Raw genomic sequence first — 22,260 nt, 5'->3', positions numbered from 1 at the left:
TCTAAACATCTCTGGTCTTACAGAAAACCAATTTTTCACCGGGGCTGGTCACCAGCCCCCATACTTAGACTTTAAAAACATATTTTCAGTATACATACATAAGTCTGTACATACATTTCACAATGATACTGATGACTGGTATGACACTGGCTTTCATTTGAGGCCTCACATGACCTTCTTTGGTGAATTGGTAGACACATACCAGAATCAGGAGATTCCTGAACTCCTCTGCACCTCCTTGCCAGTAGGCATCAAGAGGTTCTTGTGTGACATCCAAATACTTCAAATGAGATTTTTACCCAAGAAAGGGCTGCAGAATCAGTTAAAAAAAAAAAAAAAAAAAAAAAGCCACCACACACCAAAGTCAGAGACTGAAACAAAAACTTTAGCAAAGATTATTCTAAAGAAGACAGGATGTTATAACTAAAATAAAAAAAGAAAGGTTAGTGATGCAGGCAGTGACTATATATGATGGTAAGAGTAATCTGACAGGAGAGACCTGTTTTTAAAAACAGTTAATTCTCTTTGTGTCTATTTGAGAAAAAAAAAAAATGAGAGAATTTAAGGCAACCTCCATCAGTAGGAATGAAAGGTAAAACAAACAGGCTTTCAATATGAGGAATGATAAAGTTCTGTTAGAAAACAGATGTAATATGCAAGCCATTTCAGAAATGCAGTTGTACCACAGCTATGTAGAACTAGATATTATTTAATCCAGAAAATGGGTGTGTTTTAAGGCAGAAAAGGCATTATGGTTCTAGATTCCTGTGGACACTGTGGCTCTTGAATGTGTGTGTACAACCCATGTAGTGTTAGCAGAGGCAGAGTATTAAAGCAGCAGAGGTCAGAATTTAACTTTCTGAATCTGGTTTTAAATAGTAATGCCACAAAGCTAGTTCCTGAAAAGGCTGAGGGTATCAGCTTAGATGGTTTGGACATGAGAAAAGAAGACAGAAAGAACGTATAGGAAACAGAGTGCTAAATGAAGAAGGGGAGGGTAAGAGAGGGGTTGGAAGAACCAAAACTAGATGGATAGATGGAGGTCATACTAAATAATGTGATTAACTGAAGTTTGAGGAACTGCTTCAAGACAGACTGGAATGCAGAAGAACGCAGAGAGCTGACTCCATACAGATGGGACTAAGGCAAGATGAGGAGGAGGAAGAGCAAATTATTGGGGGGGAAAAAAGGGATACAAAGTCAAGGTTGTGATATTCCCCAGCCTGAAAAGATTTTTTCCTCCCAAATAGGGAGATAAAAACAAAAACTGATATCCTGGATCAACACTGAGCAAGCTGAAGAAGTCTTCTAAAAATTGAAAAATATATACATATAGCCTGTGCTCTGGGTAGTATGCTTCTATAATTTAGATGCAATTAACTATAACACAACCCTTCAGTGAAAAGGGATTTGGGGTGGAAATCAGGATCTTTAATTTTAGATGCTAGAAGAGAAAAAGAACTCAGGATTATGTTTCATCAAGCCATATCTCAGCATCTTTTTCCTGTTCTGGGCTCAAGATACGGACTTTGTATTTCAACTTAGTTAAGTTGGCTAAGTAATGGGAAGGTCCCATAGTTTCAATTTGTGCTTGTGTGGTTCCAATTCTTTGTTGTTAATTAGAATACGGATTTACATTGCCACTGTCGAAGTGGCATTACCAATTTGTAATTGGTCAAGATAAAAAAAGCCATTGAGGAGGTTTTGGGTAAATGTAATAGTTCTTATGTTTTTGATCAAAGTCCTCCCTGTGAACAGCAAAAATATCAATAAACTTCTTGTAATTACGTGTGTGTGTGTGTGTGTGTGTGTGTGAGAGAGAGACTCATCTTGCAAGCGTCTCCAAGTGCAATTGAGGTATCAATCCTTCTTTTTCAGTCAACCAACCACGAGGCTGACGGCAGTTGCAGAGGCATTTTTGAACTTCCACAATAGGTTTTAGGATTCGGTTTCATATTACTGCTTTTTCAGTGAGGTTTTAATAGCATGCTCAGTATCCATACTTCACAAGTTTAGGATGACTTCACCTGAGAATGTGTCATACTGTTCTCTGGATTCTTATATGGCACCTTCAGTAGTTTGGATATAATATTCTGCACTTCTCTGTCAGTGTAGAATCACTAGCGTTAAGTAGGGGCACCTTTTCCCCCATAGGGATGCTTGCAGACATTTGGAGTCATTCCTCAAATTTCACCAACAATCCTGCTTTAATTTCAATTTTTTGGTTCTTCCTTTAATTTTCTTCTATTTCTTCATTTGCAACACCTAGCAGTCGACCTGTGAGTTTAAATCCATCTGTAGGGGTATATCCAGGACAAAGTGCTTCAGTAATTTCTTTAAATTGCTCATTCTGTACAACCTTTTACATAATGTTAGTATAAGAGATGTTACAACTTTCTTTTCAAGTTGAAGTTTTTGTCTTTCAAGTTTTTTTAAATGGCAAAATTGCTGATTGATATTTGCTATTGTTGGGTGTTGGAAAAGAAAAGAGACTGCTTGGGAATAAAGTAAATGTTGAAGAGAAACAGGAAGGCATCAAAAAGGGACTTAAATCATCATCATCATCATGGCTGCATTTTCAAAATGTCTCATTTGCACGATCAAACTCACCAATGTTCTGTTCTTCCACTTTAATAGACAAAGTTTCATTCAATGGCATATTTAATCTTGAAGAATGAAAAGAAACCAATTTTCTGCACTTACTGAGATGAGCAAGTCTCTTTTCAGTCTTGTTACTTAACTCCTGACAAGGTTTACATTTTTCTTTATATGAATTATCTATTTTCATTACTTCAATACATTCACAGTCACTTGTTTCCCATCACTTCAACTTTTGGCATGTTGAGACACATGAATTCATACCCTAGTGCTTGGCAATCAGTAAACGCTATTCACAAGTGTGCAGTGTCAATAAGCAGTTTTCACATTTACTAGTTAGAATGAGAAACAATCACCTAGTGAATTAAACCCCGTGAAGACAAACATAAGATGAATTGTTAAGTTTTATACAGAACCATATTACTGGATGCCCTTACACACTTTCAAGAAGTATCTAGATTCCAGCAAACCAATCCTTGAATAATACATAACTTCACCCGCTCACCTCTTCAGCGCTGAACACTGGAATCTGCCTAATTGACAAACCCTCTCTCCAATCACTGGCTTTACCCACTCTTTTCCTATATAGGCTTCCAGACAGTTTTATAGTCTCCTAAAAGGCATAATTAATTACTTCCATAGTAATATTTTAGAATGGTTATAACTGTGCTTTCAGAAACTAAAATTATGTTTCTAATATTAAAATAAAAAAAAAAACTCATACCATATTCATTTAAATACTTCAAAGTGACATAAAAGTTCAAAAATGAAACTCCCATTTAAATGTCCCCCCCCCATTTACAAAATAAGTATTAAAATATAAACAAACAAAATCAACCACCACAAGCCAACACCATCACACTTGGTTTTTTACAATCCTGTAGGAAGTTTTAAGTGCTGTTGTCATTTTTTACAAGCTCAAATGTAACAAGCTTAGAATCCTTGCAATAATAGAATACTAAAAGAATAGAATATCAAGCCCAGGACTTTTATATTTAACTTTATAAGAAAAAGCTCTGTTCTAGTAAGCACTTTAACTGAATTCAAAATTATTTAGGAGGAAGACAGATTTTAGTAGTAGAAAAGAAAAATAAATACATTTGAGATTTAAGATATTTGTTTCTGTAGTTTCCCTGTAGCCATTTCCATACTTGGGATAAAAACCTGGTAGGAATCAAATTCATGAGTAATTCCAGTACTACAATGAGGTTTACAACATCCTCAAGTACAACACGCAAAGACATTTTAGAAATTATATATATATATATATATATATATACACACACACACACACAGTCCAGCTTCCTTAAAACATTTGGCGCAAGGCACTGGCAAGACAACGTAAGCTGTAATTTAAGACTCATTAAGTAACTATGTATGCAGGTGTTTTTATACACTGTACCAAGTTTCAATTCCAACACAAGAATGGTAACACAAAATGCTAGAGAAGGGAAAACAATGAGATTTTCCTACTTGTAATTTAATTTTGTTTGAAGTCACTTGATATCCGTGTGGACCAATGTGCTGTCTCGCATCCCCTTGATTCATCTATCTGCCTGGTCACCAACAGTCACAACTCTTCCTGCAAAGTAGCACTTCGTGGTTGCTATGTAAGTTTGTCTCCAGTCAACTTCTTCAGACATTAACAAATTAATATATTGAGTAATGAATACTGCAATCTTTGCAAATGCTAAACTGAACTATTTTCTAGGCCAAGTCAGAGAGCAATTCAGCCTCATGTATGGTATCAGAGACCAGAATACCTACTCTCGCCTCCTGTAAAACACAGGCCATAGAACTTCCCCAAAATAATTCCTACAGCAGATCTCTTAGAAAAACATCCAATCTTGATTTTAAAATTGCCAGTGATGGAGAATCCGCCACAACTCTTGTTAAATTGTTCCAGTGGTCAATTATTCTCACTGTTTAAAAATTATGCCTCATTTCCAGTCTGAATTTGGCTAGCTTCAACTTCTAGCCATTGGATCATATTATATCTTCTTCTGCTAGACTAAAGAGCCCATTATCAAATATTTTCTCCCCACATAGGTACTTATAGGCTATAATCAAGCCACCCCTTCGCCTTCTTTGTTGAGCTAAATAGATTGAGCTTCTTGACTCTCTCTCTCTCTCTCTCTCAATAAAAGGCAAGTTTTCTAACCCTTTAATCATTCTCATGGCTCTGTTCTGAACACCCTCCAATTTATCAACATCTTTCTTGAATTTTGGACACCAGAACTGGACACAATATTTCAGAAGCAGTCACAACTCTTTGTTGTTCATTTGCAACACCTAGCAGTCAACCTGTGAGTTTAAATCCATCTGTAGGGGTATATCCAGGACAAAGTGCTTCAGTAATTTCTTTAAATTGCTCATTCTGTACAACCTTCTACATAATGTTAGTATAAAAGAGGTTACAACTGCTAAAATTGGGGCAGTGGTAAATAATGAAGAAATCAGTCATGGATACAGAGTAATCTGGATAGGTTGGTAAGCTGGACACAAGCAAACAATGTGTGTGTTTAATATGGCTAAATGTATGCATCCAGGAACAAAGAATGTAGGCCATACTTCCAGAATGGGGAACTCTATCCTGGGAAACAGTGACTCTGAAAAATATTTGGTGGTCTGTGTGGATAGTCAACTGAACATGAGCTCCCAATAAGATGCTGTGGCCAAAAGGGCAAATGCAATCCTTCGATAGATAACCAGGGGAATCTTGAGTTGGAGTAGACAGGTTATTTTACCTCCAGGGCCGCCCAGAGGATTCAGGGCAAATTAAAAAAAAAAAAAAAAAATATTGCAATACTATAGAATACTATATTCTTGTGGGGGCCCCTGTGGGGCAAATTGCCCCACTTGCCCCCCTCTGGGTGGCCCTGTTTACCTCTGTATTTGGCACTAATGCAATGGTGCTGGAACACTTTTTTTTAAATATAGTGGGGGGTGGGGAGTGTGCTGAAAGCCACTGAACAAAACTGTAAACCCTGTATCTTATGGAAACCATTTCAAGCCAAGGGATGCTACTGGGAACTTGGCTTTTCACCTGGGTGCTGCACTTAAAAAGTCAGTCACCCTTGTACAGTAATGATGGTTCTTCGAGATGTGGGTCCCTATGGGTGATCCACTGTAGGTACATCTGCATCCCTGCGCTGCTGATCGGAAAACTTTGATAGCAGTGTCTGTCCAGTCCCCGCATGTGCTGCTCCTTGCCTGCCACAAGGCTAGCCGGCATGAACGGGCAATCCCTCCTCAGCTCCTTCTCTACCTCAGAGTCAATTCCTAGAACTCGGAAAGTAAAGGGGAGGAGGGTGGGTCATGGGGCATCCATAGGGACACACATCTTGAAGAACCATCTTTACTGTACACAATGAGTAATTTCTTCTTCAAGGAGTGTCTGTATGGGTGCTCCACTGTAAATGATTCCTGAGCAGTGCCCATCACTGGAGGCTGGAACTTCTGAGTGGAGTCTGATATGGGTGATAGTACTTTGGCACTGAATTTGGCATCTGCAGCCAAATCCCCCAGGATGGCATAGTGGTCTGCAAAGGTGTGTGCAGATGCCCAGTAGCTGTTCTGCAGATTTCTGATATAGGGATAACCTTGGAGAAGGCAACAGAGAGGACTTGGAGAACATTCTGGGGATCAATGAGAGGCCGAAAGGGAGTACTCTGTATCGGTAGTGGTCTTGGCCTAGTATGAACCTGAGGTAACGTCTGTGGATCAATCTGATCGAAATGTGGAAGGCTGCATCTTGGAGGATGAGGGCAGAGAACCAATATCCTTTTTCTAATGCTGGAATGATCATTGATAACATGACCATCTTGATCTTCTGAGCCTTGGTGAATTTGTTGAGTGACCTGAGGTCCAGTATGGGTCTCCAACCTCCATTTTTCTTCAGTATCAGGAAGTAACAAGAATAGAAGCCTCTGCCCCTTAGATGTGTGGGCACTGACTCCATGGCTCCTACTCTGAGGAAATAAACAATCTCCTGATATAGCAGGCTCTCATGAAAAGGGTCCCTGAAGAGGGATGGGGAAGAGTGTTTGGGAGGGGGAAGGGAGGAGAAATGGATCAAGTATCTATCCCAGATGATCTCCAGCACCCATTTGTCGGGGTTATCTGTTCCCAGGTGCTGCAGAACAGAGACAGTCTTTGAAGGGATGGGTGGGGTTTTCCATTGTGATGCAGCGGTGAGGAGAGTGTTCCAGGAGCAGCTCAACCAATCCGTCAAAATTTCTCTTAGAGGTGGAGGGTTGAGGGGAAGTTTGCTGAGATCCCGATATCTTCTGCCTTGGTAACCTGGGCTGCTTCTTCTGGGGTTCATATGGTCTCTTTGAATATTGAGATGAGTACTGTGATGAATGAGGCTTGAATGGCAGCTGAGGGCTATACTTTCTTTTGTACCCAGGTGTATAGGTTCTGAGGGTTCGAAGAGTGGCCCTTGAATCTTTTAATATGTGAAGGGAAACATTGGTCTTATCGGCAAATAATTTTGTCCCTTTAAAAGGGAGGTCCTCCACTGTCATTTGGACCACCTTTGGGAAGCCAGATAGGATTCGTGGCTTCACCTATCTCATCACAATGGCGGTTGAGATAGAACGAGCTGCCATGTCAGCTGCATCGAGTGCAGACTGGAGAGATGTTTTAGCTACCAGCTGGCCCTCGTTGATTAAAGCTTTAAATTGCTCCTTATGAGAATTGGGGAGCTGTTCAATAAGAACTAAGCTTGGCATAGTTTTGATAGTCATATTTAGCCAATAAGGCTTGATAGTTCACCACTCTGAACTGGAAGATGGCCAAGGAGTAAGCCTTCCTGCCAAAAAGATTCAGGTGCTTCCAGTCCTAGTCATAAGGGGTGGACTTACATTGGTGTTGGTGACCGTTAGAATTAACAGTGTCCACAATGGTTGAATTGAGAGGCGGGTGTGAGAATAGAAATTCTGGCACTTAATATTGCTTGCAAGTTGGAGGGACGGATGAGGGGGTCTGCCATATCACCTTGGCGGGGTCTAGTAGAGTCTCATTAACAAGGAAGGCCACTCTGTAAGAGGTGGAGGATGTAGAATGTCCACCAGCTTGGGTGTGACTCAGTCACCTCTTGTAGAGGTATTTATCATGCCTCTGCCATCCTCTGTGTCAAGTCTTGGAACAATTTAAAATAATCTGCCATCATTGTCTCACCTGATGACGACAACAAGAAGTGAGCTTGAGGAGTGACTTCTTCCTCAACTCTGGTTCCCCCCCTTGCCTACTCAGGGGGTTCTGAGGCCCTTGGAGCAGCAACTGAAGGAGAGTACTTCCCCATCTGCTTGTAGGCCACACTAGAGGTGATGGGGGCCTGTTGCTTTTGGACCTGCCAAGGGTCCCAGGATGACCATTGTGATGGGAAAGGGCGCACAGTTGTCAAAATCAGGGAGACTATGGGTCAGAGGAGAAGTATGCCAGATATCCATAGTGGAACTGGGCTCTGTATGGTGGGTGAGAAGAGCAGTGGGAAACAAGGTCCTCTCGCTCACTTTCTGTCTCTGACGAAGTAAAGAATGATGCATGCCAGGAAGTCATGCAGTGTGTCAGACACTACAAGATCCAGCTGTATGGAGGGCACTGAAAGATCCAGCGGCTGTCGGTGCTGAGAGGCTCCATGTCTAGCCAGGGGCAGTTGAGAAGGAACTGGGGAGGGATCACCTGTGCATGCTGGCTAGCCTCGTGGTAGGCGAGGAGCAGCGTATGTGTAACACTGACAGACCCCGGACGTTGGCAGGTGGGATTGAACCTGGGGCCTCTGGAGCTTAGTGCATGAGCCTCTACTGCATGAGCCAAATGCCAACTGGCTGTTATCTAAGGCTGTAGAGAAAGCTCATTAATCTCTCTCCTCCCCTCCCCCCACTAGAGGGGACAGAACACCACACCCAGGAGATATGTGGGTTACACATGCATGAGCTGGACAGACACTGCTACCAATGTTCTCCCATCAGCAGCACACAGACAGAGACCCACCTACAATGGAGCATCCACAGGGACACTACTCAAAGAAGAAAAACAGGATTCTTCATTTTAGTTTTCTTCTGGTTAATAGCTATCTGGTAAATTTTTGAAGCCCTGATGGGAGTGCAGATGTGAGAGTGGGTTAGTGGAAAAGTGAATTGGGAAAGAGGCTTATGGGAATATTTTAGAAAAGACAAATGGAGTATTGAGAGGTTTTCTTTGGGGGGGCTGTTTGGAAATAGAAAAGACATATATAATAATATGCTTTGTTTTGAGGAAACAAAGAGATAGGTAGGAATGATTTGATTAGTTTATAAGTACCTACATGGGGGAACCAAATATTTGATAATGGGCTTTTGTATTAGCAGTGAAAGGTATAACATGATCCAATGGCTAGATGTTCAAGCTGGAAAAATCCTGACTGGAAATAAGACATTTTTAAAAGTGAGGGTAATTAACCACTGAAACAATTTAAGCATTGGAACAATTAACCATGGGCTGTGGTGGATTCTATACTACTGACAATTTTTAAATCAAAATTGGCTGTTTTTCTAAAAGATCTGCTCTCAGAATTATTTTGCGGAAGTTCTATGGCCTGTTTTGTACAGAAAGTCAGACTAGATCAGTTATTTTCTACCTGTGGTCCACAGACCACTGTGGGGGGCCACAGAGTATGTTTAAGATTACTAAAGGGGTCTGCACCTCCAGTCAAAATTTTTTGGGGGGTGCGCAAATGAAAAGTTGAAAACCACTCGATGGGATGATGATCGCAAAAGTCCCTTCTGGCCTTGGAATCTAAGAAATTCTTTAACTTCATAATTACAGTAAACTCATGAGGACTTTGGAAACATCTACACAACTCTAGAGACAAGACAGTAGGCCAGTCAAGATAAGAAACAAATTCATGTCTGTAGATTCAGTATGCCCAAAAGCTGTGTGTTTTGGTCCTTAAAACCAGAATTTTTTTTTTTTTTTTAAACTAGCAACAGTTTTCTAGAAAGAGCTAGCATGCTCTGGGGGGAGATTTTGTATGGCACATAAGGGATTTAAGATTTAACTGATGTTCCTAAATCACTTAGGTGCTTTTAAAACTCTCTCCCCTTCATAACCATACACAAATATCCATGCACAGATTTAGAAAGCAGAGGACAAGCTGAAGGGAGCATAAAAACTATTTGATTCTTAACAAATGAACTGATAGACCCAACTTGACAATTTACAGCTTCATGACTATAAAGTAGTAGAATATGCAAATTATTGTTGGCATGGTAACTGCTCAAAAATACAACATATAAGTACCGAGAGAATAATTTTGGCTAAAAGTTATTCTGTCATAACAGATCACAATGCGGATCACCAAGAGACTGGACTTAAAAAAACAAAAAACAAAAAAAAACAACCACACACACCTGGCCTACACAATGCATGACAACTTGGGATATCTTATACCGTACTAGTTGCAATGAAGATGGAAATCTAGGGAAAAGTGACCAAAAACCAAAATAATGGAACCAGGACATATGATAAAGATAAAAGCATAGAACAATAGTCTCATAAACCTACTTTTAAACAAAATTGGGGGACTGGTTGAAACACTTATTTGGCAAGAAGCTTTGATCTCAAATTAAAATGCATCTATGAAAATATTAGCACCCCTTCTTGTCAACTGTTGGGAATGGGCCATATCCACCCTAATTGAATTGGCCTCATTAGCACTGACTCCACCCCCTCCCCCACTTGGTAAGGCAACTCAGATCTTTTCACTTGCTGTATATTTATACCTGCCTACTTTTTTTTACTCCATGCATCCGACGAAGTGGGTTATAGCCCACAAAAGCTTATGCCTAAATAAATTTGTTAGTCTCTAAGATGCCACAAGGACTCCTCTTTGTTTTAGCTACAGTATTATCCTAAAGTACTGAAAAGCGTGAAGGAATGATTTACTTGGATGAGATCAGCAATGGCTTTGCTAATGATTTTCATCTAGGAGAGCCACAGATAAACTAAATGCTTTTTTCTCCCTATAATTATTCCTATAACCCAGGCAAACTCCATCATAAATTATTTTTTGTGCACCATTCCCAATCCTAAAATAGTCATAATAATAGACAAACTATGAATAGAGAGACAAGGTGGGTGAGATAATATCTTTTATTAGGCCAACTTCTGTTGGTGAAAGGAGCAACTTTCAAGCCACACAGAGCTCTTCTTCAGGTCTGGGAAAGGTACTCCCCGCATCACAGCTAAATGCAAGATGGAACACATTGTTTTGCATAAGTAGTTAGCCCATGTTCTAAGGGACCACTCAAGGTAGGGTGGACCATTAACACCTCTGCAATCATAGGACCAAAAGAGGTGGCTAGTGGCTTGCAGACTATTGTAATAAGCCATAAATCCAGTGTCTGTTTGGTTCATGATTTTTAGTGTCTAGCAGAGTTATGAATTTAAGTTATTAAATGAACTCACAGGAAGATAATAAAAGACAAAAAAAAAAAAAACTCCAACAAAAAAACCCTACCCTGTCACCTGCACAAAATGATCACTCTATATCTGATCTATCAGCCCTCATCCTCAAAGGAAACCTGCACAACACTTTCAAAAGATGAGCCTGGGAGCTAAAATTCATAACTGCTGGGCACTAAAAATCATGGACTAAACAGAGACACTGGATTTATGGATTATTACAACAATCTGTAACCCACAAATCCCTTTTTTGTCCTATGACTGCAGAGGTAAAAACTCTAGCTTGAATGGTCTGACACAGGGTCCACACAGCTCACGTGAGTGCCTCCTATTGGGTGTTTGTGTACCAGCTCTTCTACAGTCCTCTTTTTCAGGTGGGTTTTTGGTGACTCAGCCCTCTAGCCAAGTCACACACAATTCGTGGGTGAAACAAAACAGACTCCTTCCAAGGTAATCAGTCCAACAGGTCCTATCCTAGTACCCTCACTGGTCTTCTGCAGCACTCCCTGGGCTAATTCTCAAATAGTCCCTGCTCTGGCTTGGAGCAGTGCTCCCAGGACTTCCTCCCTGGAAACTCATCGCTCTGTAACGACCCCCCACTGACCCCAGCTAAGTCAATTTTTCTGTTCAGTTCATCCCCATTTTGGGATCTTCAGCCTCTTAAAGTTCAATATATATTAACCCCTTTGGGGTCTTCAGGCCCTTCCCTGGGTCTATGTAAACTCTCTTCTCAGGGCACTTAGCCTGCAGCTGGTATGGGGCTCACCCACTACAAAGGGTCCCAACCCAGGGACCCTAGAAACACCAGCCACTTGCTGCATCCCTTTAGCTAACTTGTTGCTTCTACTGTTCTCTGGGTCATTTCCCTGGGGCCCCAGCACATTCAGCTTCACCCTTACCTCAAACTGAAGTTGTGCTCGAGTCCCAGCTGCCAGCCAGGAGAACCTTCCTTGCTCCCTGGGTCTGTGCCAGCAACTGCTCCGTCCAGACACTGTAACTGCTGCAACCAGCCAGGAGCACTGTCCTTCCTTCTCTGGCTCCAGCCAACAACTGAATCTGTTCAGCCCCAGCAGCTCCTTTTATATGAGCCTGCTGGGCTCTGATTGGCAGCTTCCCTGAAGCCTCTCTACTCTAATTGGCTGCTTCCCACATAGTCTCTCTCAGCAGCTTGGAGAACTCACCTCTTCTGCTCTTTCCTTGGGACGTTGTAGAAATGTGAGGCCTCCAGCAGGAGGTCTTTGGGCCTAGTACACCCTGTCACAGGCCCCTTATATTATGTACTAAATACTTATGCTAAACAATCTGTCCAACCTTGTATGCAGCTGTGATGCTCAGAGTACCTTTCGCAGACCTGAAGAAAAGCTCTGTGTGACTCGAAAGCTTGTTTCTCTCACCAACAGTAATTGTCCCAATAAAAGACATTACCTCACCCACTTTGTCTCTTTAATATCCTAGGAACAACACAGCTACAACTATACTGCATACAAACTATGAATAGTCAGTTAAAAGGGGAAGAAGACTCAGTACTTAAACTTATTAATTTTGCTAACCAGATACCTAGGAGTTCACATTTCATTTTTACTGAATATATTATCCACAAGCACCTAATGGAAAGAAATTTCTCCAATATAGACTTAATTAATCTTTATTTAATTTCTCTTAGGTCCACATCTATTATTAATAATTATTTATATTACAGTAGGACTCAGGAGTCCCAATCAAATACAAGGTTTTAAAAAGCAGAAATTTTTTAAAAAGAAACCTTTTGATACTTATCCATTATAGACAGAAAAATAATCACAAGCTTAATTTAAATTAAAACAAAAACCAAAAAAATTACAGGTAGTTTCTAAATCTGGATTGGCCAAGTTAAATGAGTCTCAGCATGTGTCAACATAAAGTCCCACTTCCCCCAGTTACTGCTGAAGTAAGCTGTTGTCCTTGGGCCTTTCCACACCTCAAACAGATATACTGTGTATTACAAACATCCCAAACAACAAATTACTTTTTGTCTATGAACAAACAACTCTATAGTACAGTGATCATATAATTCATAGCAGCTCGGGATACCAATGAAGACCATTACTGAAAATGTATTATAGGCCAAACTGCAGAAGTCGTTTCTGATTGCCATTAAAAACTTCCTAGTAAAAATCCTAAACAGAATTATAAGGGAAAATGAAATTCAGAACCAATACACAAGTCCTAAAAACACTATCTTAATTTCACCCTAGTGACCAATTGACCATAATAGAGAAACTGTATCTATGACATGATGCATTGCTTGATCATAGAGACTAATCCTTACTGATTTCAATTGAAGCACTAAAAGGAAGAGACAATGTTCAGGTTTACTGATGCTGAGCAATTATTGTACTAGTGATATGTCATAATACCAAACAGATGTTAACAATGGTTTTTATTGCTAGACAGTGTTTTTCCCTTCTCTGCTACAAAGCTTAATAATAGGTAGGATAGAGGTAGAAGTTATTGTCTAAACATTCCATATCTATGGCCTCTTTCTAGTCAAACCCACAAAATCAAGATAATTCAGAGATAAGACTGCCATACATGGCTATATTGTGCCTACGCACTCGCATATGAATGTGGCTCTGTATCAGAGAAATCCACAGCACTTAAGCATTACAATTATTTTTAATAAAATAAACTGTAGCCAAAATGAAAATCTGTCAGTCAGATTTTTGCCATGTTCTTGTAAGGCAAACTTAAACCCTAGAAATCTGGATTCATGAAATAGTGGCCACACTAACTATAGCTCCACAGTCCTTTAAAGAGGATTTTTAATTTCTCATATATCCAAAAATATTACCCAGATTCCTCATTATTCTGCTTTAAAATCCCTGACTAAAACCAAATTCTGAGACTTTCCAGGATTGAGATTTCATAATAAAAGCACTTTTCCCACATCTCTACCAGATCACCTGAAGAGTTATAATGCCTACAATAGCCATATTTGTATATCTGGACAAGGAATTGACGTTTTAATTTATTGGATGCTTTTGTGTTATCTGGCATAACCCCCAACTTCAAAACCAACACAAGCTTTTTTCTTTTAGCACTGGTCCCTAAAAGGAACAATGACTACATGTTTAAGTGCAAACAATTATTTGCTTAAAAACAATTTGAGTACCATTTGAATGATTCTCAATTTAAATTTATACAGATGTGACATTGTATAAGGTGATCTACACTCAAAGCTACACCAGGAACTGAAGTGACGTCGTCTCCCATTTTGATAGTTTTGCTTACATCTTGCTTCTGTATATAAAGTATTGCCACAGACCCTGTGATTAGTATGGGTGAAAAATTATGTCTCCCTTGTATGCCCAAATGCCTAGAGAAGAGATTTTGAACAATTCTCCCCACCCATGTATTTGGTCTCGCTCACTCAGCAGTCCTCCTTTGGTCTATGTAAAATAGTTTGGACCCTCGTATGTTTAATTAAATCTTCATGCTTGTTGGTCTGACAACACATCCCTAACAATCTGTTTCATGAGCTCTCTCATAGTTTATTTTTGCAGTTGAACATAAATACAAATGATTAACAGACAATTTAAACCCACTTATGTCTTCTTATAAAAGTAGAATTCCCTGCTCTGGGAGCCACGCCCACTTGCACCACAGAAGCAGCCACTGGATAAAGATTTGGTGCCCTCAGACTCCTTCTCTAGAACCCTGAACATTGCATCACAGTCCCAGATAAACAACTTCCAAAGCTCAAAGACCCACTATAAACTAGACCAAAAAACCCCCCAAAACATTAACAATATGCAGGAGTGTCTAGGTAATGCCCTAGACCAGAGAACTTTATTGTTATAAGAAGATACATTAATGGTAATTTTATATTGTCTATTCTCACACAGAATTAATCCTCTCGTCTGCAGAAATAGTTATTAGGCCTCAGCAAGCAGTCTACCCAAGAAAGAAGTGGGAAGGAAGAACTGAAGCACACAAGGAGACAGTCAAGGAGGACAGACCCACTACATAATCCTACAAACAAATGCAGCATCTGAAGAAAGTATCACAGTGTTAGGTGAAGGAGTGTATAGATTATCATGTGGCCACTTGGCAGATCTCACCATAGAATGCTCTGTTCGTTTCTGTTTAAGAGAAAGAGACAAATCTTTGAGAGAAGGAGGATAAAGCTTTCCAGTCTTCCTGTAAGACTCAGGATAGCAGACCAGGCTTAGAGATCCTTGTTTTTACCACCAATGAAAAAAACAAGGCAACTGATTGCCTAAAAAGCTTTGACCTATCTTTGAGAATTTGATCATTCTGCAGGTATCCAAAAGATGATATCTGAACTTTTTGAGGTTAAGTGAAACTACTTTAGGTATCAGAGTAGCAGCCGTGTTAGTCTGTATCCGCAAAAAGAACAGGAGTACTTGTGGCACCTTAGAGACTAACAAATAAATTTGTTAGTCTCTAAGGTGCCACAAGTACTCCTGTTCTTTTTACTTTAGGTAGGAACTCTGAAGTAGTTTCAGGTACTTCTTTTTGTGGAAAAGACTACAGTAATGGTATTTTAATGTACAAGACATTCAGGTCACTAACTTTCTTGGCTGAAGGACAGAAATCAAGAGACAATTTTAACAGAGAAAATATGAGGATGAAGTAGCTATTTGTTGAAATGGCTCGTCCATACAATGGCCAGGCACAAGGTTAAACATTACTCCACAACAGGAGTTCTAATAAGAGAAGAGAGTTTGTTACCTGTTATCAGGGATTAAAATAAAATGCTGGACTCCTTTTGTAGAAGTGACCATGAGCGATCTCAAAGCTGCTCTTTGACCTCAAAGAGTCATGGAGGCTCAGTTCTTGCTGAATCTGACAAACAAAAATCAGAGAGAGGTTTTAGTTGAGACTGATTAGATCTTCAGGATACATTCAATTTCCTCAAACTGAAAAACCAACAATAACACGAACTTTTCTGCATTGGAGCAGAACCTTCAGCAAGTCATCAGACAATCCAAACTGTTGGTGATCTATCCTCCCAAATTCCAAGTTTTTGGGGGTATGTGTCTGGGTCTTGCTCTTGCTATGGGCCCTGCAGTAGGAAAACTGAGAGGAAACGTCTCTTTTATAGTCAAGTGCCAGAACGCAGCTATCAAAAACATACTGGCTCTACCTAACAATTCCCGTAATGGTTCTCAAATATGAAGCTGAAGAGGAAAGACATACATCAGACACGCTGATCAGCCAAATTGGAGTACCAATGTGACAGAATGGGAATTTTCTGTAATATTTTGTATGAATATTGTGTTAGCCTCAGTTTCCCTTATATTCTGCATTGTTAACTAGGTGGAGGGAAAAGTTTGTTTACTCTCTGCAGAGAACCAGAGATGCACGTGACAGCTGTCTAGCTGTCTGGGGTCTGTGCTCCATGTCCATGGGGAGTCCGAGAAGACAACGGCCACTCCAATTGCCTGGATATTTGGTACCTAGCCACTAACGCCCTTAATGGTCTAGACCCCTAAAAGAAGCCAGTTATGTTTGCCTCGGAACAAGAACAAAGGACTGAGGAGGCACCTGGTGGCGGGTTGTTAGGAGTTGTCAGGATTCTCCTGAACTCGAACAAAGGAGTCATAGGGCTCTGGGTTGACCAAGATGGACCATGCTGTATTTTTCTGTTCTCTGTGCTAACCAAGGACTTTCTACACTGTGTTCCAGACATCTAATAAACCTTACTGCTTTTACAACGCTGGCTGAGAGTCACTGCAGATGCTGAAGGTGAGGGTGTATTGCTTCCTTTGGGTGTACAAGTCTCTCTCAGGAGTCCAGCTCAAGTTGACTCACTGAAAGGAGCTCACGACATGAAGCAGGGGTGCTGAAAGCTATGAGGTCCAGTCTGAGGAGATGGTGAAGCCAACTGACTTATTCTGGTGAAAGAGCAAGATTCTGGTGCGGGGGAGGGGGGTGTCTGGCACACTGAAGTGGTCCTCCCAGGTACTGTTCCAGAGTACTTGATCTGGGGATTCATGACAACCTATAATGGAAAAGTCTTTCTCCCAGTGCAAAAATATTGTTTTCTTAAGATAAGCATATCTATTTAGAGAGTAATAACGGGGAGGAATCTTGGGTGACACATACAACAATTTCCTGCAATATCTTGGACAAACCTTACTGAATTAAGTTAAACTTTATTGAATTAAGATTAAGTATTTTAGGAGTTCATTGCATTAAAAATGCAAATGTTTATTATTGTTGTTGAATAGTATGTAAATATCTCTAAGGAGAGAGACCCGACTAATGTAAACCTTGGGAAATGTTATGGGCTTCAAAGCACTCTTCGAAACAATGTGCTACACAAAGTTAAATGGGATTCCTAGGAAATACTTGGGTGGAGGGGAACACAACTTCTCACCTCCAGAGCCATCCTTTTGAAGCTGCATCCTGAAGAGAAAGCCTTTGACAGCTGATCACCTGTTACATGAAGATCAAACCAGAGGCCCAAACTGGATAAAGAGTGAAATCACAGATTCATGGAGGTGCTTGTTGTGAGTTAACACTGTTATGAACACTTGCAACCACAGAAAAACCCCTCAATGGGTTTTTCAATGGGTTTGAAGAACTGCTCATGATCTAGAGCCCTTGCTAGGGGGTTAACTCTGGTAAGTTTATTAGCATGCACATAGGTTCTTTTATTATTTTAATATGTTTTCTCTGTAGCACTTCTATCTTAAGAATAAATGTGCTTGCTTAGAAAGAGCTGTGTGGTAACTTAACTGTGGGTAATTATACTATTTATAGCCTCCGAGGAGAAAAGCAAAGTACAGAAACAGATCTGTTTAAGAAGTCTGCCTTGCTGGGGACAAGGAACTGTGCAACCTGGAAAAACCCTGGTTAGGAGGTGACAGCTGGGGAGCCGGAAGCCTGAGAGTGGGTGCCCTTGCTGGACCATGGAGGGGGAATACAGGCAGAGTTGCCCTGAACTGTGATACTTGAGGACCAAATGCACCTGCTCAACCAGTCAGCTTGTGTGTTAAGATACTATAGCTAGACTCATAGATACGGCTGGAGACCACCTGCTTTGATGTGGCAGCACATGGTGATCTCTTTCATTAATGAGCGCTCTTAGAGCTATTGTATTTGGGACTACAGAAAGTCTGATTTACCTCTTAGCCCCTGGAATGGAAGCATCTATTAAAAAACATTTCAATCTGATGTAATAACAGAAAAAAAGAGTGTGCCTTACCCGAGTCCTTAAAAATTTTGTCCCCAGGGCAGAAGTGTTTTGCCTTCTCATTCTGAGGACATAGGTGATTTACTAGGAACTGAGTATCAGAGGGGTAGCTGTGTTAGTCTGGATCTGTAAAAGCAGCAAAGAGTCCTGTGGCACCTTATAGACTAACAGACGTATTGGAGCATGAGCTTTCATGGGTGAATACCCACTTTGTCAGATGCATGTAGTGGAACTGAAGTACCCTTTGACTTGTGTCCATGAACTTGTTTAGAAGACTTGGTCTTCAAATACTGCCTAATACCAGAAACTCCTGGAGATGTCATCTGCATTCCAGGCCACCACCTGAAATGTCTCCTACTATACTAGTAGAGTGGATAAAAGGTTCTGAGCATCTGACTATAGGACAGGCTGAATAGTACAGACATGGAAGGGCTACATGAAAACATTTGAAGTCTGTAAATATGCATTGACTGGTTAAACTGATTCTGCAATTGAAGAATAGAATTGAAGCCTACAAATCAAAGTGAATCTCTCAGAAGCATGAATGAGCTATCAGAAGGAGAAGATCCCATCAATGAAACACACTGCACCCATTCTTAGGAACGGAAAGAAATAACTATAAGCTGTGAGGCATAGGAAGCAGTACAACATCTTAGAAGCTTATTCCGTTTCAAGGAGAATCTTTTAAGTTTAAGTGCTCCTGGAAAATTAAGGAAATTAATACTCTGCTGAAATTAAAGATAAGTAAGCAAGGAGATTAAATGAAGGGATGAGGAGCTGGAAAGATTAGGTCTCACATGAAAACTTATGGTTTTGCTCCTGACTATAATGATGAACTCGCCTTCGTGTCCCTGAATATGGAGAGCTTACTTAGGTTGGCAGACTATCAAGGACTTCGCAACTTCACTTCCACAGCTTTCAATGGTACATGGGTCAAAAGTAACCCTAAAAATAGAGGAAGCAGGGAGACTGTCACATAAAAACCGAAGGACTGGAGGTCAAAAATTCCCCTCTGTAGCCTGCAGTCATCACAGAACCAGCAAATTGGGGCTGTGACACAGTATCTCAGGGAAGGAGCCTGGAGCGTGCCTCCTCTATTAGGAGGGTGGTGAAACACTGGAATGTGTTACGTAGGGAGGTAGTGGAGTCTCCTTCCTTGGAGGTTTTTAAGGCCCGGCTTGACAAAGCCCTGGCTGGGATGATTTAGCTGGGAATTGGTCCTGCTTTGAGCAGGGGGTTGGACTAGATGACCTCTTGAGGTCCCTTCCAACTCTGATATTCTATGATTCTCTATGATTCTACATCTCTATCAATGGCTGTTTTGGTGGTGACTGTGGTCATGATTACCCAACTGTTGTTTCCCTAGACCAGATGATTCACTGTGAGATCAGCACTAACATGCCTCATCTACACTAGACGTCGACAAAAGTCAGATTTCATCAACAAAACCGTGCAGGTGTATACACAATAATGCTCCTCCTGCCAATTTAACTCTCCTGCTATGCTGACATAATAAAACCACCTTGATGAGCAGTGCAGAGCTTTTTGCGACAAAATTAGAGCGATGCCATGTCAGTGTAGACACTGCGCTAAGTGGCCTCCAGGAGGTGTCCTAAATGCCCATCATGACAACTCTGCTAAGCAATTTCTATTCTGCTGCCCTGCAGCTAGGTACACAGGCATGTGCCCCTTCCACTATAAAGCCCCAGGAATTTTTGAAATTCCATTTCCTGTTTGCTCAGTGTGGACAGTTCACATCGGATCGTCCCAGCTGACCATGCAAATGGGCTCCCATATGGAGTCCACTGGAGTGGCTAGATCTGTTGGGTTTCTGGGGAGAGGAGGCTGTGCAGTCGCAGATCTAATCCACCCATAGGAACTTTGACACCTACAAACAGATTGCTTGTGGCATGGATGAGAAGGGCCATGAAAGGGACATGCAGCAATGCTGTGCTAAGATAAAGGAGCTGAGGCAGGTGTACCAGAAGGCAAAGGAGGCCAACTGTTGCTATGGTGTTGCGCCAAAATCATGCTGCTTCTATAAGGAGCTGCACGCCATCCTTGATGGCAACCCCACCTCGACAAGCCCCATGGATACTTTGGGAGGGCTGGAGGCAGCAGCCAGGAGAATCAACTCTGAGGACAAAGTGGTGGACGAGGAGGTCGAGTTGGAAGAGGATGTGGGACAGGGGACAGGCTCGTCCAGTGGTGTGGGGAGCCAGGACCTCTTTTTGATTCTGATGGGGTCTAGCCAGTCCCAGCAGTCCAGGTCTGGCATGCCTGAAGCAGGAAAGGGGAACTCCGGTAAGTACTTTTTCTTTGATAGTGCATGGTTACATGAGGTAGAGGTGTCACATGGCACATGTGGCAGAAGGGATAGAAATTATCAACACTAGGTACTGTTAGCCTCTGCTTTGCATTCCCAGTGAAGCTACGCAGTGGAGCCATGCAGAAAAGTTTGTTAATGCAAACTGAGATCTCTTGGGAATCCTCCATAGAGATCCCTAGGAAACTTTCCTGCCTGCAGATACTCTGCAATCCTCTGCTGAAGGCTCCTTGGCAGAGCTGCTTTGTTCCTTGCCCCATTGTAGAAAACTTTGCCACACCAAACAGCAATTACTTCTGCAGGAACATAAGCAGCACACAGGCGTGCAGCATACAGACCCAGTCTGAAGCTGCACACATGAAGGAAACGCACCCTTGCATCTTCAGTAACCTTTAGTAGTGTGATTTCAGCTTCAATCGCCCCCCCCCCCACCTGTGGAAAATGGTGCCAGTATTCAGAATACAGTCCTCATGTACGTTACTTATCCCCTTCTGAAATCACCTAGACCCTGTCTTGTCTTGCACCTCCTACCCCAACCCAGGCAGAACTCACCATATTTAGCACTCAGGCCGTGCTGCATGCTTGTTAAATGAAAGTGAGAAAGAGGTGTATGTAACTTTTATGATTCAAGACTGTGAGTGCGCACACAATACTGACTCTGTGTATAGTTTCTTTTGCTTTTGCAGATTGTGCTCTTGAGGGCCAGCTTCTACACGCTGGCAGAGTGCCTCCATCACATAAGGAGGAAAATGAAGAGGAGTAAGAAGGACACGTTTCAGGAATTGCTGCAATCATCAGATCAGGCTGATAGCAAGCACTGAGCGTGGAGAGAGACAATAAACGAGAAACTGCAAATGGACGGCCAAAAGAGGAGACAGGGTCAGGAGCGGATAATAAAGTTCATGGAAGATCAAATAGAGATGCTGAGGTCCCTGACTGAGCTATAGGCAGAACATATGCATGCTTGACTCCCCCTAAAGCCCATGCAGAACTGCATTCCTTGCCCTCCCCAAACTCCCCACACACATTCCTCTCACGTCCCCGGCCCGTGGCAGTACCCCTTGCACTCCACTCCTAAGGATATTTTCCATAATGACACCTGGACTTACATGAAGCTGTGAGATCCTCACTTCAGCGAGTGCTGTTCACTGTCACATCCCTTGTAAGAAATCATAGAATCACAGGACTGGAAGGGACCTTGAGAAGTCATCTAGTCCAGTCCCCTGTACTCATGGCAGGACTAAGTATTATCTAGACCAGTGGTTCTTAACCTTGACTGCAGCCTGCACCCCTTTGGTTCTCAAAATATGTTCTCGCACCCCTGATCAAAAATCAAAATGTTCTCGCACCCTTAAACCTAAAAAATGTTCTCGCACCCCTTAAACCTAAATATATTTTTGTTTGTATATTACAGTAACAGTTTAAAAATGTATAATGTTAATAAATACATAGGTTTGATGAAACAAAGTAGTTGTACTTACGTGCCTGTGCTTAATTTGTGTTTTCGATGATTTACCTTCTAAAAAAATCTAGCATGTCTCGCATCCCCAGGGGGTGCGTGCACCCCAGGTTAAGAACCACTGACCTAGACCATTCCTGACAGGTGTTTGTCTAACCTGCTCTTAAAAATCTCCAATGGTATTTATTCATAAAGCATATCATGTGAGGTCTCTACTGAAAG

General features: G+C 41.4%; 1 protein-coding gene across 1 annotated transcript in view; it reads right to left on the bottom strand.

Moving 5' to 3' along the window:
* Positions 1 to 22,260, bottom strand: part of CTBP1 (C-terminal binding protein 1) — a 408,882-nt gene that overhangs the window by 371,023 nt on the left and 15,599 nt on the right. The window contains exon 2 of the mRNA XM_034770880.1: positions 15,784 to 15,897. The gene's annotated coding sequence lies outside the window, so the exon portion shown is untranslated. The remainder of the gene's footprint in view (positions 1 to 15,783; positions 15,898 to 22,260) is intronic.

This window comes from Trachemys scripta, chromosome 5 (genome assembly GCF_013100865.1).
Source record: "Trachemys scripta elegans isolate TJP31775 chromosome 5, CAS_Tse_1.0, whole genome shotgun sequence".
Lineage (NCBI taxonomy): Eukaryota > Metazoa > Chordata > Testudines > Emydidae > Trachemys > Trachemys scripta.
The sequence above is the reverse complement of the archived record's forward strand: the minus strand, read 5'-3'. Positions and strand labels throughout refer to the sequence as shown.